The sequence below is a fragment of the Ctenopharyngodon idella genome, chromosome 24, assembly GCF_019924925.1.
Source record: "Ctenopharyngodon idella isolate HZGC_01 chromosome 24, HZGC01, whole genome shotgun sequence".
In the NCBI taxonomy this organism is placed as follows: Eukaryota; Metazoa; Chordata; class Actinopteri; order Cypriniformes; family Xenocyprididae; genus Ctenopharyngodon; species Ctenopharyngodon idella.
In genome coordinates this window covers 21,980,693-21,997,008 of record NC_067243.1, presented here as the reverse complement: position 1 = coordinate 21,997,008, position 16,316 = coordinate 21,980,693, and the positions used below count along the sequence as shown (strand labels likewise).

Below are 16,316 nucleotides of genomic sequence, written 5' to 3'. Positions count from 1 at the left end.
CTGGTAGTCTCAGTCTTCCTATGATAAATCAACAGGATGTCAAAATGATTTTTATCATATTGATCTGAATCAGTTTTTTTTTTGTTTGTTTTGTTTTAAAGATCTCATTACCTAAATCTCATTCTCATAACTGTAATGTAAAACAAAATAGACATATTATTTGAATTTTAAAGTATACATTAATACTGTAGTAGTAGTTAAATTTTATACTAGAAGTAAAAGTTCTTATAGTAGAAGTTAAATTTATTTTGAAATGTCAGACAGACTACTACTTTAGGGGTAGTTTTGGGGATAGTACCTAGTTATAACCTAGATTGTAGTTACTATAAGCACATAGGGTAACACACTATAGTATAGGGAACATGTATTCACTATTAACTACGACTTTTCCCTCAATAAACTCATTTACTGCTATTAATAGATAGTAAGGTAGTTGTTAAGTTTAGGTATTGGGTAGGATTAAGAATGTAGAATAAGGTCATGCCGAATAAGGCATTAATATGTGCTTAATAATTACTAATAAACAGCCAATATTCTAGTAATATGCATGCTAATAAGCAACTTAAAAGACCCTAAAATAAAGTGTTACCGCACATAGTATGTACATGCAGAATAGGACTGTAAAATAAGGTGCTACCGAATATTTTATTATATAGTCTCAAGATAAGAATTTGTCTTTTAGAAACTTGTTGGCCAAAAAAAAAAAAAAAAAAAGATTAAGATCATCAAGATTTATTTTTCAATGTTGTAAATTTTCATTTTCATTATATTTTCACATCAGCAACACAATTATTAATATTAATGTATAAATATATCGGCGATACAGTTAAAATTTTGTTAGACTAGGAATGAGGTTTTTCCCAGTTTTTTCAGCATTTAAATACGGATGTACAAAATGATGGGGTTTTTTTCTGTTGAATTTGATAGCGTGCGTGTGTGTGTTTATGCACAGTGTTGTTCACACCAAGATTTTATTTTTCAAATCGATGAAATTAGTTTTTTCAGACAAATACAAAGTTCTGTTATGAAACTCTAGATGGCACAGGCTAACAGGTCCTTTAACTCAACCTGCTCGTAATCACATCATTATCTATAGGGCACAGCTGATTGGTCCCTGCTGTATCAGTAGCCAATGAGTTGAATTGCTGCTCAACCTTCAAAATACTTGTGTAGCATTTGCCTTAGCAGTGCTGTGCACTTCAGAAACCCTCCATCTTCCCCAGCTCCACCTGTATAGATCTGCTATGGGTAATTCATGTACGCTATATTGTACAGCAGCAGCATGTCTTACTTGCTCACAGCAGCGTGTCGTGTATGTATTGGCAGTAACAAGTCCCATACTTGCTCTGCAGCAGCAGTGTAGCAGATCTATTCCGCCAAGACCAAACATATCAACATTGTCATACCCATTATCATGCCAAACACTCTGAGAGTTGTCATGACAGAAATATAAATAGTTTCTATAAAATATACATTTCTTCGTAAAACTACAATTATAATCTAAAATTTAAGATATATGTAGCAAGATTTGTGTTCAGAGAAGGAGGTGGGAACCGGCGAACGTTCAACTTTAATCCAAAAATAAACAAACAACAAAAAATGAAAGTAAAATGGCAGCCCCTCACGAACGACTGCCGCATATAAACATAATAAAACACCAACATCTCTCGTCTTCACTGTAGTCACTCCTCCTTTTATCCTTCCGGATGGTTGTTAGGGTGTTCTGGGTGGTTGCTAGGGTGTTGCTAGCTGGTTACTAGGGAGTTATGGGTGGGTGGTTGCTAAGATGGCACCTCCGTGACACTCGAGACCGGTGTGGTGCTCCGTTCCCACGGCTTTCGGCCCCACCCTGCTTGCCACATACCCCCATCACACTTTGCAGGCCGGGGGCAGCCACGAGATTGCCCTCTACTAAAAAAAAAAAAAAAAAAAAACAACAGCAAAAAGCAATGGTAGATAAATGCTGTCCTTCCTTAAAGATCCGACTCTCTTTTCTCATCCGAGATTAACAGCACCCATTAAGTAACGCTCAGCACTTTTGTCCCCTGTCTGTTGTAATCTTGGTGGATGGCTGCTGTTAAATGTAATTAGTTTTGGCTGCTAATAATTGAATGTCTCTCAACAAGGGAGTCACTGACTCATGGCCACAGAAAGCTTGTTTTAGTGGAAGGATCACTCACTTTCTCAAACTAAATCTGCTGTATATGCTGAAGCTTTAAATTCGCTAAGTATATCCAGGAGCTTGAATCTCCCACATAAGGGAATGCTGGGGGAAAGTTGTATAGCCCGAGGAAGAATTCTTCAGTTTAAAGTTTTCAGTTTTAAGAGATGAACGGGTGAAGAGGTTGAACAGTCTAGACTACAGCCCTGAGGTGGATAATCAATTGATGATCCTGAACTTGGAGCTTTCAGGTTTACAGAATAGATTTTCAGTTTTTTTTATATATATTATGATAGCAGTACTCTTACTCTTAAACAAACCACAGAACTGTTCTGAGATGTTGCAACTTTCAGCCTTATTTTCCCGTAATCTTGTTCACTGAGTTCATTGACTTTGCCCTTGAGATATGCAGCGACCTTCTTTGGAGGACAATAAAAGCATCATCCATTTATGAACACTCCGCTGTCATTCATCAGCTCACAATGGGACTCAAAAGATGCTTCGCATTTATTTTGATCCCATTATGTGGCCTGATGGTAAAAGAGAGGTTTTTATATTTCTGAATGGGATTTTCTGTTTTACAGCCCTTGGAATAGGTTCTTAAAGTTCACCGTTTTTAGCTTTTGTTTACATTGGTGAAATGGGAGGCTTATTGAAAATGATTTAATGGGTTATAGCTTGAGATTTCATTTCACTGGGACACAGCACAAATAGATGGCAATAATAATAGTGCTCAAATGAATTTGGATGGAGATGATGGTTGATATTGGTCTTATTTGTCGAGATGAAATCAATGTTTGGCGACGGGAGTAAAAGAAATGAGGTTTTCATTGGGAATGCATTCTAAAAGATTCAATTTAATTGCAGAGTAGAGGTGAATGAGCTGAGGAAATAGAAAACTCAATAATGGTGAATATGTTCTAACTGGAGACGTGCTCAAGTACCTTGAGAATTCAGAAGTGACAGCAGGGATTGATCATAAAAACACAATAATTGTGTGACATTGCACCAGCATAATAGTAAGAGATTTACTACCCTCAATAGTATATACTGTATTTGCTCTGAATTTTTTTCTTCAGTCACTGTTGTCGCAAAGTAAGTTTTTAATGCACAAAGCAATATTTACCTACAGATATTATACTAAAATGTTTTAATACATGAAAAATTCCACATGAAGTCTTCTGGGAAAATTTTGATGACGCAAACTTTTGTCTGCCACATCAAAGATGTGGTGCAACCAATGTACTGTAACATGCAAAAAAACAAAAACAAACAAAAGATACAGGAAATCAATCAATCAAGCAGTTGTTTTTGTGACAAGGAAAGGTTAGTTTAGGTAGAATGTCATGTGGTGCAATTCCCTGAAAACATAATATTTATGAGCTATGTATTCATTGTATTTGTAAAAAATACTTTTTACCTTGAAAAACAGATTTAAAGACATTTTTGGAAAAAAAAATCTATTCAAGGTGTTTGGAAATAGGTTATTACTTTTTACTTGGTGGTTACACCACATGACATTTTTACAGTCATTCCTTTGAAACTTTTCTTTCTTTTTTTTTTTTTTAAACATTATGAAACCAACATAAATACAAAGAATACATTTTAAGAATACTTTTTTTATTTTATTTTATTTTTTTCTTACTGCCATTAACCCAGTTAGAATAGACCCTTTTAGTGCCAACGTCACAATTACGGCACCGCATTAACTGGAGGCAAAACAAAGGGAAAACTGGAGGCGGCCGATACAAACCAGCACAGAATCGTGGCTACATAAGGAGCTTAACGTCATATTGTTGTGTTGTTGAGTGTCAGAATCACTGGAGTACAGTCTCCTTTTTGAAATTTTATCGCATACCTGCTGCCATTGCCAGACAGCTTAAACGCAATAAAACGAGCGGACTGGACAGAAACGATCATGAAAAATGCTTAAATGATCAGTTAAAGGATTGGTTCACTTCAGAATTAAAATTTCCTGATAATTTACTCACCCCCATGTCATCCAAGATTTTAATGTCTTTCCTTCTTCAGTCGAAAAGAAATTAAGGTTTATGAGGAAAACATTCCACGATTTTTCTCCATATAGTGGACTTAAAAAAAAAAAAAAAACAGTTGAGAACCACCAATCTATAGAGATATGCACTGAAACATTGTGTATATCTCCTCATCATGTTGTCTTTTATAAACATCTTCAGGCAGAGTTGTTTGGCTCAGGTTGTTGTTTTGTTGTTGTTTGTGTGATCCGTTTGCCAGTATGAATACAAAGTGTTTTTGTCCCCTGTGGCTAAACCACGGTTTTGAGCAGTAACACTTATTTTAGTGCCTGACCTTAGCAAGCATTTGTTATTTTCCTTCCTCAGATGCACAGCTCGGTCTCACCACCTGCTCACATCCCACACAATAAAATTAGCATTTGCACACTGAGCTTTACAACATTTGCTATAGTTCAGTGTACTGAAGTTTGCCCCCCTTACACCGTGTCTACACCAGACGCGACCGTTGTCGCTCGCATCACAACAGCTAAAAGCTGTTTACACTGGACGCAACAAAGCACCCATTGCCAAGCATTTGTCCTTCGTTTCAGTACTTCATAAATAGAGTCAGTTTACTGTCAGAGTTTCGTGTCTAATTAATGTATTAATGTTTAATATTCTAATTGACAGCATAATTAAAGAAAAAATTATTCTGATTCGAAGCGGAATATTTTGTGCCGGACTGCTTCACAAACAAGGGTCAATTCAACGTTGGATTAAAAACGATTAAAGATTAATTAAATTAAAGATTAACATGATGGCACATGCTAGTCGATGAGTTGAATCAACTCCACAGCAACTACATAAATTTATTTACTAACCGTTCAGAAATGTCCAGTTTCATTCTAAAAGTTGTAACTTCTTCCTGAGTCTCTCCATCAGTGTCCGACTCCGGTTTGAACAATGTAAGGCTGAACACCGTTACTGACAATCGTCATTTTGGCTGCGTGAGATTCTCCGGCTTTGTTGTTGTTGAGCAACTGAAGCACAAGCTATTAAAGCTCCACCCTCTTCTAGAAAGCGGGCCGGGAGCAGCAGCTCATTTGCATTTAAAGGACACACACAAAATCGGCGTGTTTTTGCTCACACCCAAATAGGGGCAAATTTGACAAGCTATAATAAATGATCTGTGGGGTATTTTGAGCTGAAACTTCACAGACACATTCTGGGGACACCAGAGACTTATATTACATCTTGTAAAATGGGCATTATAGGTTCCCTTCAAGTTATTGAACTGATAAAATCATCAGAGCAGTGCTGACAACACTTTTCTGTGCGATTGTGTGTCCGTACTGTATGTGTGTGTGTTTGAGGGAGCGGGAGATGTGATTTCCGTACATAATAAAACATGATATTGTTGAGAAAAAAAAAAAAAAAAACATGGAAAAAATTTGTCATTTTCATCCTATTGTTTACCATATTTATTTGCTTGGTCGGTGTCGTTACGGGTAGGCATGTGACGGTATCAAATTTTCATGTTGTGATTAATTGCTGAAGCTTTTATCACGGTATACGGTATTATCACGATATTGAAATAAGTTGTAAAAAAAAGTGTTGTCATAGTATAACAGGTTAAAACTCGACAGACAAGACAGAGCAGGTTACTTGCGATATGAAACAAACTCAAATTTCAAAATTTCAAATATTGTAATTTTTAAAAAAATTTAAACAATAAATACCATTTTATGGCTCTTTCATGTGTCGTGACAGATCGCTGTAGCGCCTCAATTCAAGCGCCTCGTGAACAGATCATCTCTTCCTACTAGTTCATTTATAGCATCAAATAAACGTGAATGAACATCAGAAAGAATGTTGTTGTCAACCAATCAAATTCAAGCATTCAACAGCACCGTAGTATAAGTAATATTGCATCATTGAATTTACTGCACTGTCATTGGATGAGAATAAAAAATTTTAACTGAATTGAGTTGGATGATGACACTATTGTCTTCTGTAGACATGCTTTATAACTGAATCAACTCATTCAAATTTTGCTATATCGACACGGTTATTGAACTGAATTGAATCAATATTGAACTGACTCGAGCTGAATAACAACACTATTGTGTTCTGTAGAGCTGCTTATAGCTGAATTGTATTTCATTTAAAAATTTATGGACTTCACACAGTTATTAACTGACTTGAACTCAGTAAAAACACTATTGTCTTAAGTTATTCTCACATTGTTTATAAAAACCATTCTTACATAAATTATCAAATTTAATTTGAAACAATTTATGTAAGAAATAATTTAATAGTTACAAAAATATGTTTTTGCTTGTGTCTCATTAATGAGGCCCTCTGTACGAATTGTATTTCTATGTATTTTTTTATTGTTTTTCTCGGAAAAAAGTTTGGATATCTCAATGAATTGTTCAGTATCTGAATACTTAAAAAAAGAAAAAAAGAAAGAAACAACATCATCGGCATATAGCATGTCATTCATCGTTCTGTTCTCTGCCTTGTCATGCATGTTTTATATGTCAGCCACTTGGACTTGGTGTGAATAGGCCAACTGCTCCATATAAACCCTCTCAGTCAGTTGACCCTGTAAAGCGATCTTTTTTTGTGCGTGTGTGTTGCATGCGGAGCCTCTAGTTGAGTCCTTCAGGAAGAGTATTCGTTGAGAATAATTGGGTGACTGCTGTATGAAGTCTAACAGCAGAATTGCCTGTCTGTATGGCCTGTCCTGCTGTTAGGGGTTGTTCCAGACTGCCGAGGCTGAAGGAAAGGACCTCTATTTTTCTTGTCTAGTCTTTTCTCCAGGATGCATTCAGGCTGACAGCGTGATAGACAGGCCAGAGCTGCTCTGTGGGGAATGAAGGGACATCAATTAGCTCACCTCCCACCCCGTCCTCTCCTCTCTCTCTCGTAAATGAGCCATTTCAGCCACAGGGAGACAGCGGCAGTAGAAATCCTTCTCTGTCACGGCTGAGGTTTGTGCATTTCACTGGGATTTAGACTGTGGCACTGTGTTTTAACCCTGTAAAGCCTGACATATGAAATAATAGTCAGAAAAATAAATCATGTTTGGAATGAGTAAGTTTATTTAAATTTTAGACAAAAAAAAAAAATTGTTTTTGTTGAATATCATATTTGATACATCTGTCTTCCTATGGTTCATACTGTATAGTATGATATAGGACAATATGGAGTTCATACTTGAGGAAAAAAACACCTCAATTGTATTCAGAGACCCAATCTAAGCAAAAATATGCAATTTGGTGCAAATGCTGATATTTATATGGGCAAAAAATGTGAAATTAAACTCTAATAGCTTATAATACAAATCAATAAGATCTTTATAATAGTACAGCAGACAACTTACAGTACATAAAACGCATATAAATATCAGTTTTCACTCTCTATCTCCCAATAATATGTCTTAGTATGATATTTAAATGCTTAGTAGATTGAAGCTCTGTAGTTTTTATTGTGGGGGCAAAACACATAATGCAATGCAATACAATGATGATTGAGAGACGTTTCTCAAAAGCCTGATACTCACATTTTAACATGATTTTTTTCTAAAAAATGACAAGGATAATCGAGTAAACCTAAGTTGCTTCAGTTCAGTGAGTGTTCATCTTGAAATATTACTAAAAATTTGTATGTTTACTTTATACAAATCAGAAAAGAGATGGATAAAGTGACCTGAAGGTGGACGTTTTTAGAATTATACTAATTATATGTAGTAGATTATGTACAGCAGGCAATCAGCAAAGTTTTGATAATTTTGATAATTTAGAAACCTTCGAAATTTGCGTATCAAATACGATACAGTAGGCTGATGATACAGTAGGTTTTATGGGGTTAAGGATGGCAACAAGACTTTCAATGGCTGATATCTAGACAGCAAAGGACAAAATACACAATATAATTTAATGACAACAAATAAAACTGCTGAAATTAATTATAATCAAATATTTCACTAAAAATACTCTTAAAATCTCAAAAATCTCAAATCCTAGCAAATATAACATGATAATTATTTATTGGCCAATTAATCAGCCAGTATGTTAAAATGACAGAAATAACAAGTATTAACAATATCTTTTGGCTGGGGTTGGCAAATACAGTATTGGTGTGATGTCAAACATACTGGTACTTTGCAACCAAGTCAATATTCAATAAATACAATAAAATGTACTGTATTTCTACATGATCAGTAGGGGTCTACTTCTGGACCCTCTTTCAAGAGAGCATGCGGTGATATGTTTGCATATATGAATGGTCCAGTGCACTTATTGACCTTAAATAAACAGATCCGCTCTCCAGTGGGTGGTTCAGTTTGGTTAACTCAGTTTCCCACATTTGGAGCGTTTGGTTTCCCATACAGCCCAATGACTACATAAAACAGGCTGACTTATGGTTTCCATGAGGATGCGACTGACATTTCAAACATAAACAACTAAATAAAATTCGAAACACATAATGGATTTTAGGGTTAAGGTTACAACATGTTCTAAACAGACGTCAGATGCTAAATGTGGTAGTGTGGGCTGGGTTACTCAGCACAGCAAAAACTTGTTAGGCTAAAGTACTGCTCCACATGAACATTTGACATGTTAGGTATGGACTAGGGCTGCACGATTAATCGAAATTAAACCACAGGCGATTTGGCAAAGGCTGTGATTATTTTATGCGCAGCTTGTCAGTGAAGCACGGCTCTGTGATCGGTAGTAAATGCTGATCCATCTGAAAGCCAGAGGGCGCTCTCACACAGAAACTCCAAATATGCCCCACAGAAGTAAGATAACACACATCGTTCCAGGAAATCTCTATGGGCATCATGCTATCGCTTTAGCTTAATAAACAGAACATTGAAACGCTTTGATTGATTAAACATGACTAAAAAACACACGACTACGACAATATATAGATGCGCTTCCACCAAAATTACCCAGAGCAATTTGTCCCAGGAACTTTTTTCCCCCAGACCTTTTGCTAGCTGTGTTTCCATAGCGGTCTATAGTACTGTGAAGATAGTCCGGTGACATAGGACTGCATGCGACTTTCTAGTTCCCGCTGGATTTCGTTCTCCGCATACATGCAAACAATGGTTGAAATAAAATGCTGCATGAACTCAACCAATCAGCATTCCCCCACCCCCGGAAGTTCTGGAACTTAGAAAAAGTACTACCTCGTGAGCAGGGACTTTCTGAGGGGGAATTTTTTACCCGGAAATTAATTTAGACCCTTGTTCCTGCGGTCGAAACAGACCGAGTACCACCCCAAAGTTCCTAGTTCCTGGGTAAAGTTCCTGCGGTGGAAACGCGGCTTATGGTTTATCCGAGTTCTTCAAGCCTTCTCTGGTATTTTTATGATAATGAAGTATATTTATAATGCAATGCTAATCGACATAGCCTTTATCACTGTATAGAATACTATGAAATATGTTGTGTGCCTTATTCTGTGTAAGAAGCCATATCTTCTCACAGAAAGATGTTATTTCAAACACTCAACTGACGTTATGAAGTGAGTTTGGAGTAAAAACATGTTAATAAATGTTCTCTTTTGTTGGACATGGGTTTCATAAATGCTTCTCGTGTTTGGAAAGACATTTGCTTTTTCAAATGGATGTTATAAGCGACTCAAACTCGCAGTGATTTCAGATGGAGCAGCATTTACTACAGCATTTATCACAGAGCCGTGCTTCACTGACAAGCTGCGCATAAAAAATAATCACAGCCTTTGCGATTTCATAATCGCACTAAGCCAGATCGATTTAAGCGCAGGGTTAATGGTGCAGCCCTAGTATGGACAAAAAAAATACTTGTCGCTGGTATCTTTTTGCAATGCAGCTGGTTAGGACAAGCCCCCCAATTGGGTCTTGAACAACATTTTTATCTAGGTTTGGTCAGGGGTAGGGTTTGAACCACAAATCTTCCAATTACCAGCCTTGACTATTAAACACTTCCTTTGTAAGGTAGACCAGTCTCAACAAAGGAGAATTACAGAGCTGAGATTTGAGAAATTTAGAGGATTTGCAAACCTTATCTTCCAATATAACGATCTAGTAAACATTGCTTACTAGTATCTGATAGTCTGGTCTGTAGATATGGCTCAGGTTTCTTCTTCAATGTAAGTCAGCCCCTTATTTGTCCACCAGGGAAAAGTTAGATTGCTTAGAAAAGCAATACCACATCTCTACTCAACAAGCTGCACAATGTGAGATATCAATCATGTCTGTAGCGCAAACAAAGTTAGAGTTACTGTACGTGCTGAAGGTTAATACTTAGTGTCAGAAGTTTGTTGATACCGCTAACCTTGAGTATGAGCAATAGTGATGCTTGCCCGGGTAGACACCACTAAAATTGAATGTGAGGTGGAGAGAGATCAGCGGGCATAGCAGTGCCAGTTTGGTGTGACAGTGAGGGCAAGAGCTGATGAATGCACAGGGGAAGGACAAATTGTACTGGGCTTAATTCCATTAGAGAGAGAGAGATGAAGTGTTTGTATGAAGTAAACACAGCTCTCTTGGGATCTGCTGATCTCTTGCCAGTTGAGGAGCAGGGAACACACTGGAGGAGTTGTTGCCATTGGTAACACATTGAATTATCGATTTCCATCAAATTTTACACCTTTGCACCTACTTTAAATTAGTGTTGGCAAAAGTACCGACCTCGGTATCAAGTTGGTACTGAAATTTTAAAAATGTGACGATAGCAGCATTTCCCCCTAGCATTTGGAGCGCAGTTGAGCGGATTCTTAAACACCTCTGATTGGCCATTGTGTTCAAAAACATGTTGTAAATAGATGTCCTTGATGCTCTTCACTGAGCGCTCAGACAGACACACACACAAGAGCGTTTGAAAGCAGGATCCGCTGATAGACACCTGCTTTCAAATGCTCCCGTGTGTATCTGTGTAAGAGCTCAATAAAGAGCGTCAAGGACATCTATTTACAACATGTTTTTGAAGCGTTGATCATTGTAGCCAATCACAGACATATCTGTTGAGTCCGTGAACACAATGGCCAATCAGAGGTGTTTGAGAATTCGCTCAGCAGCACTCAAAATGCTAGGGGGAAATGCTGCTATCGTCACATTTTTAAAATTTGACTTGGTACCAAAGTCGGTACTTTTGACAACAGTACTCTTAATATAGTTGAATTTCCATTTGGGACTGAATGTTAATTCTTGGAAATTGTGATGGCTTTTGGATAGCCAAGCACTACTCACAATTTCTTCAGAAAATGTAAAAATGTAGTTGTTCTTGTCAATTTATTTATTTATTTTTTGATGATGTTTGGATTGAATTGCCAACATGATGTGACACTCCAGACTTCCGGTAGGCCTAAAGAGAAAGTATATATGGAAAGAAATTGAGGAAAGCTAGATTTATCATTTTTCTGGTGTTCATAATGTCCCTGAACAAGTGAGAGCACATTTGTGTGGTTGTGTATGAGTCCAGTGACAGCAGGGTGTGTAGAAGGACAGGGCCTCGTTAATAATGTGATGTGTGAGACTGCCATGACAGCTGCTGTCTACAGGTGCTCAAGACAGTCTCTAGAGAGAGACCGAAAGAGAAAGAAGAGGCAGACAGTGGAATAAACACCTGCCACAACAGCCATAAATCTGCATCTGTGTTATTATGCTTGTGTATCAATGTGTGTGATTGTATTTATAAAAAAACACAGCAGTCACCTATGGAAGATTTTATTGTTCGGAAGTTGTTCTTTCATAGCCCAGGATACTAAATGGAATTTACATTTTATGCTTCAGTTCCCAACTTCGGGGGAAAAAAAAAAAAATTCTTAGATTTTTTGTAAAGTCGACATTTTCGTCGAGCCGATGTCGGCTAGTCACTGATGATGACATTAATGAACAAATAAGCCTGAACCTCGAGCTGAGACTCGAACGCAAGTCGCCTTGTGCATAGCTATGGCATACGACACAGTGCTACCCACAAGGCTATTGTACATAACAGCTTATTTTATCAGTTCTTTTGTCTTTGGGTCGTCATATTTCTCACAAAAATGTGGACTTCAAAGATTTCTAATCCTGTTGCGCCCCCTTTATACGCCATGATCCGCGACTAGTCGACGTCAAGCTTAAAGCGTCATGGCAGAGCATTAAAGTTGGCTAGTTGACTAGTCTGTGCAATCCTTAGTGTCCAGTCCTGTCCCTGGAGGGCCACTGTCCTGCAGAGTTTAGCTCCAACCCTAATTAAACACATCTGACCCAGCTAATCAAGGTCTCCAGGATTACTAGGCTGTATCCAAAACGATTCCCTATACCCTCATTCACTATTCCCTACACTAATATAGTCCACTGAATGAGTGTATGAAATCAAGTGAACAAATTTGGACACTGAGTCCATCATCTGGCGAGACGCAAGAATTTATTCGGTGCAACGCTCACAATGTTTGGGTATTCTCTAGTGTCTAGCCATTAAGTGTACATCGGTTGTACACTCATTATTGAGGTCAGGTGCATAATGGGATTGACTGAGTGCACTCGATAATATCCACTATGGTTTCGGACATCTTTACAAATGGCTTTCCCCTAAAATAATACACTATATAAGGGAATGGGGTCGATTTTGGACACAGCCCTAGAAACTTAAAGGCAGGTGTGCTGGAGCAGGTTGGAGTTAAACTTTGTAGGACAGTAGCTCTTCAGGAGTAGGATTGCACACCCCTAGTTAATGTTGATATATAGTTCAGGTCACTTGGTCTTGGAAGAATTTGATGAGAGAACAACCCTGGACCCCACTGACTTTCATTGTATGGACAAATTTTCATTTTTGGTGGACAGGGCTTACCCAGCACAAGTAGAGAAACAGACCATCGACTATTATCTGCGAAATGTCCTCTAGCTTGTTGCAGGTGTGTCTAGTTGCTTTATCGTAACATGCCTAATTAGGAAACGATGTTCGAAAACCTCCATGGATGGAACTGGACAGAATCGCTGTTGTAACGCTTTGAATGTTGACCTTGTCTGATCTGGACATCAGTGAACCAAGTGTATTGCTAGGGATCAGTCGTGTCATGTGGCACCAAGTTAAGCTTTCACTTCACCTTGAGTCATGGATTTCACACCATAGAAACGTTCATCCCTGCTTACAATAAGAGCACTATTTTTAACTCCCAGTTTCCGTCTTTTGCACCAAGAGAGCTTAAAGAGTTCTGTCAACTATAGTACCTTGGTGATCTCTCCTCATACTCCATACAAAATGATGAAGAACATCATCATGACTCTAAAATCATTGTAATCAGTGAGAAGGAGACAATGGCATTTTCAAAGCAAGTCAGCAATCAAAAGCTAATTGCCGGTGGCAGATCCAGTAATCAGAAAGGGGGACAGACATCTCTGCAATTGTGAATCATCTCTCTGTACTCAGAAACATCATTCTTCCACTGTTCCTTTTTTGTTAATCTCCTGCAACACAAGTTCATGAATTGCGCTAGTTATACAGTAAGGCTAGAAACAAGATGATCTATTTAGGACCTCTTATTTTGTAGAATTTTTGTCAAAGTCATTTTCATGATGATTGTCATTCAATGAAAAGATGATAAAAGTGCAGCAAGCTCTAAGCAATTAGGATATTTTGACAGGTAGCAGGTTAGCATTTCAGTTGCTATTCATCTGCATTGTTAGCAATGATCATCAGGGCATTGTTTTTAATAGCTTAAAATCTTAATATGTGCAAAAATTGACTTGAAACTGCTAAATGTGACATTTTTGAGTGAAACGTTCAATGAAAAAGGTTTGCATTGTGAAGTGGGCATTACATACAAGTTTGCTACAACACTGACTAAATAGCTATTTGGCTAGTGATGTTGTGATGCTATTATTAGCTGAATTTTGCTCATAGTGTATGATCTTAATGCTAGTCCAGACCTGTTCCTTTTTTCATATAGTATTGTGAAGCTAAGTTTTAACCCCCCTACGACAGCTCTGTTGCTTTACAGATGAGAGAAGGACTCAGCTTGCATTATTTCTTTTACACTTTCTCTGGTTAAATATGCCCTTCTTTTATGGCTGCTTGATTTGAGTGAAGGCATGATTAACCTTCACAGAACAGCTCAGTGGTACCACATGTGCCTGGAGACACTACATCACACTCACATTGAAACACCTTTCTTACATTTGCTTTATTATGAAAAGCAAATAGACCCCAGTATAATAAGACATGCAGTACTGTCTACACTGGATGCAGTGCAGCACAACACGTCTTCAACGGAAGTAAACAAATGCCTTGTTCTATTTCTGGCATACTCGACATGTTGGTGCAACTTCCGACAACAGGACAAATCGATTTGGAACGTTGGATTTGACACATCCAGCATAGACCAACACAAGCTGTTGGAGCTGTTGGAGCTGTTGGAGCTATTCGCACAAAACTTGTTTTTTTTTTTGTGTGTGTTTGTGTGTGTGTGTGTTCCATTGAGCTGCTTTTCTACTGTTTTTTATGTAAAACATGTTCGCTGCGAATGGCTCCTAAGGTTGAAAGTAAGCTGCAAAAAAATTGCAACTGTCAAAAAATTTTCAAAAAATTGCAATGTTGTTATTCTTCAGTGGAATACAAAAGGAGAAATTTGGAAGAACGTACGCTGCTCGTATACTTTCTCATAAATACTTTTCACTAACAATTTATTATTTTTTTTATTGTGTGCGTGTGAACTACTTCTTTAACATCACTTACCTTCACTTGGAAGTGTGAAACACACTTCTTTCCCTGTTTAACACTGAATGGTAAATGTGGCTATGTGTGAGAAAGTGTTAAAATCACTTCTGTCTGTATGAGTAGTGGGTTGGAGATAAATGGGTCTCTTTGTGTGTGGTGATGAGAGGCTGGACTTCATTCACTGGGTTTGGAGTCCGGCCCTCCGTCCTGTGCCTTAACAAACCTTACACTCATCTGAGTGCCAAGTACTGGTCTGGCCATAACTGTGTTTATGTGTGTTTGTATGTAAGGGCGTCTGTGCTGTGCATACCTCACTCTGATGAGACTTCCTCCCTTCTGTGAGAGGACTAGTTTGTTTGGTGGGAAGTGTTTAGCCTCCCTCAGCCCTTCAGAGGGCAGGTTTTATTGAATTTTTTTGCTTTCCCAGTCTGGGTTGCTGGGGAATGGGTTGGTAATGGCAATGGTAAGCCCTGCTAGCAACAAGGATTAGGCCAATCCATATGAATAATCAGAAATATACCTTCACAGAGAGAGAGGAGAGAAGTTGAACTAGGAGGGAAGGATGAAAGACAAGATGAGGTGAAAAGAGATAAGGAAGGAAGGAAAAAAGGGATAAAGAGCAGACACAAGAGGAGAGATGAGATAAGGAGGGAGGAGTCAAAAATAGGGAGTGGAGAGCAATCAAGAGATGAGGAGTCAAGGGGCGAGATGATATGAGAGTAAAGACAGCATGGAAGAGGCTAAAGATGAGGAGAGAAGTTGAAAGAGGGAAATGAGACAAGAGATGATTGATTTCATAAGTGAGCAATAAATATTGAACTATGAGAGATGAGAGGAGGTGAAGGATAGAGAAATGAGTTGGAAAGAGATGAGTTAAATGTGGAGACAAGATGAAAGTGCAAAGGAGAGACAAGGCGGGAAGAGAGAAGGAAAAAAAAATAAGAGTTTACCTGTTTACACCTGGTACTAAAGGATTAGTTCACTTCAGAATTCAAATTTCCTGATAATTTACTCATCCCCATGTCATTCAAGATGTTTGTCTTTCTTTCTTCAGTTGAAAAGAAATTAAGGTCTTTGAGGAAAACGTTCCAGGATTTTTCTTCATATAGTGGACTTCAGTGGGTTTCAACGGGTTGAAGGTCCAAATTGTAGTTTAAATGCAGCTTCAAAGCACTCTACACGAACCCAGACGAGGAATAAGGGTGTTACCTAACGAAACGATTGGTCATTTTCTATAGAAATTTAAAATTTATATACTTTTTAACCACAAATGCTCGTCTTGCACTAGCTCTGCGATGTGCCACGCATTACGTAATCGCGTTGGAAAGGTCACGCATGACGTAGGCGAAAGTACCGATCCAGCGTCTACAAAGCAAACGTGCAAAGACTAAGTCTAATGCCCTTTACAAAAAAAAAAGGGAAAACGACGATGTCGGACGATTTTGAAATTGGAGGAGAAAATGAGATGGAGATTTGCATAGAGAGTCG

The 16,316-nt window shown here is 38.0% G+C and overlaps 1 protein-coding gene across 3 annotated transcripts in view; it reads left to right on the top strand.

Annotated features, from left to right (window-relative positions):
* b4galnt4a (beta-1,4-N-acetyl-galactosaminyl transferase 4a) overlaps positions 1–16,316 on the top strand; it is a 203,441-nt gene that overhangs the window by 43,222 nt on the left and 143,903 nt on the right. The window lies entirely within an intron of this gene.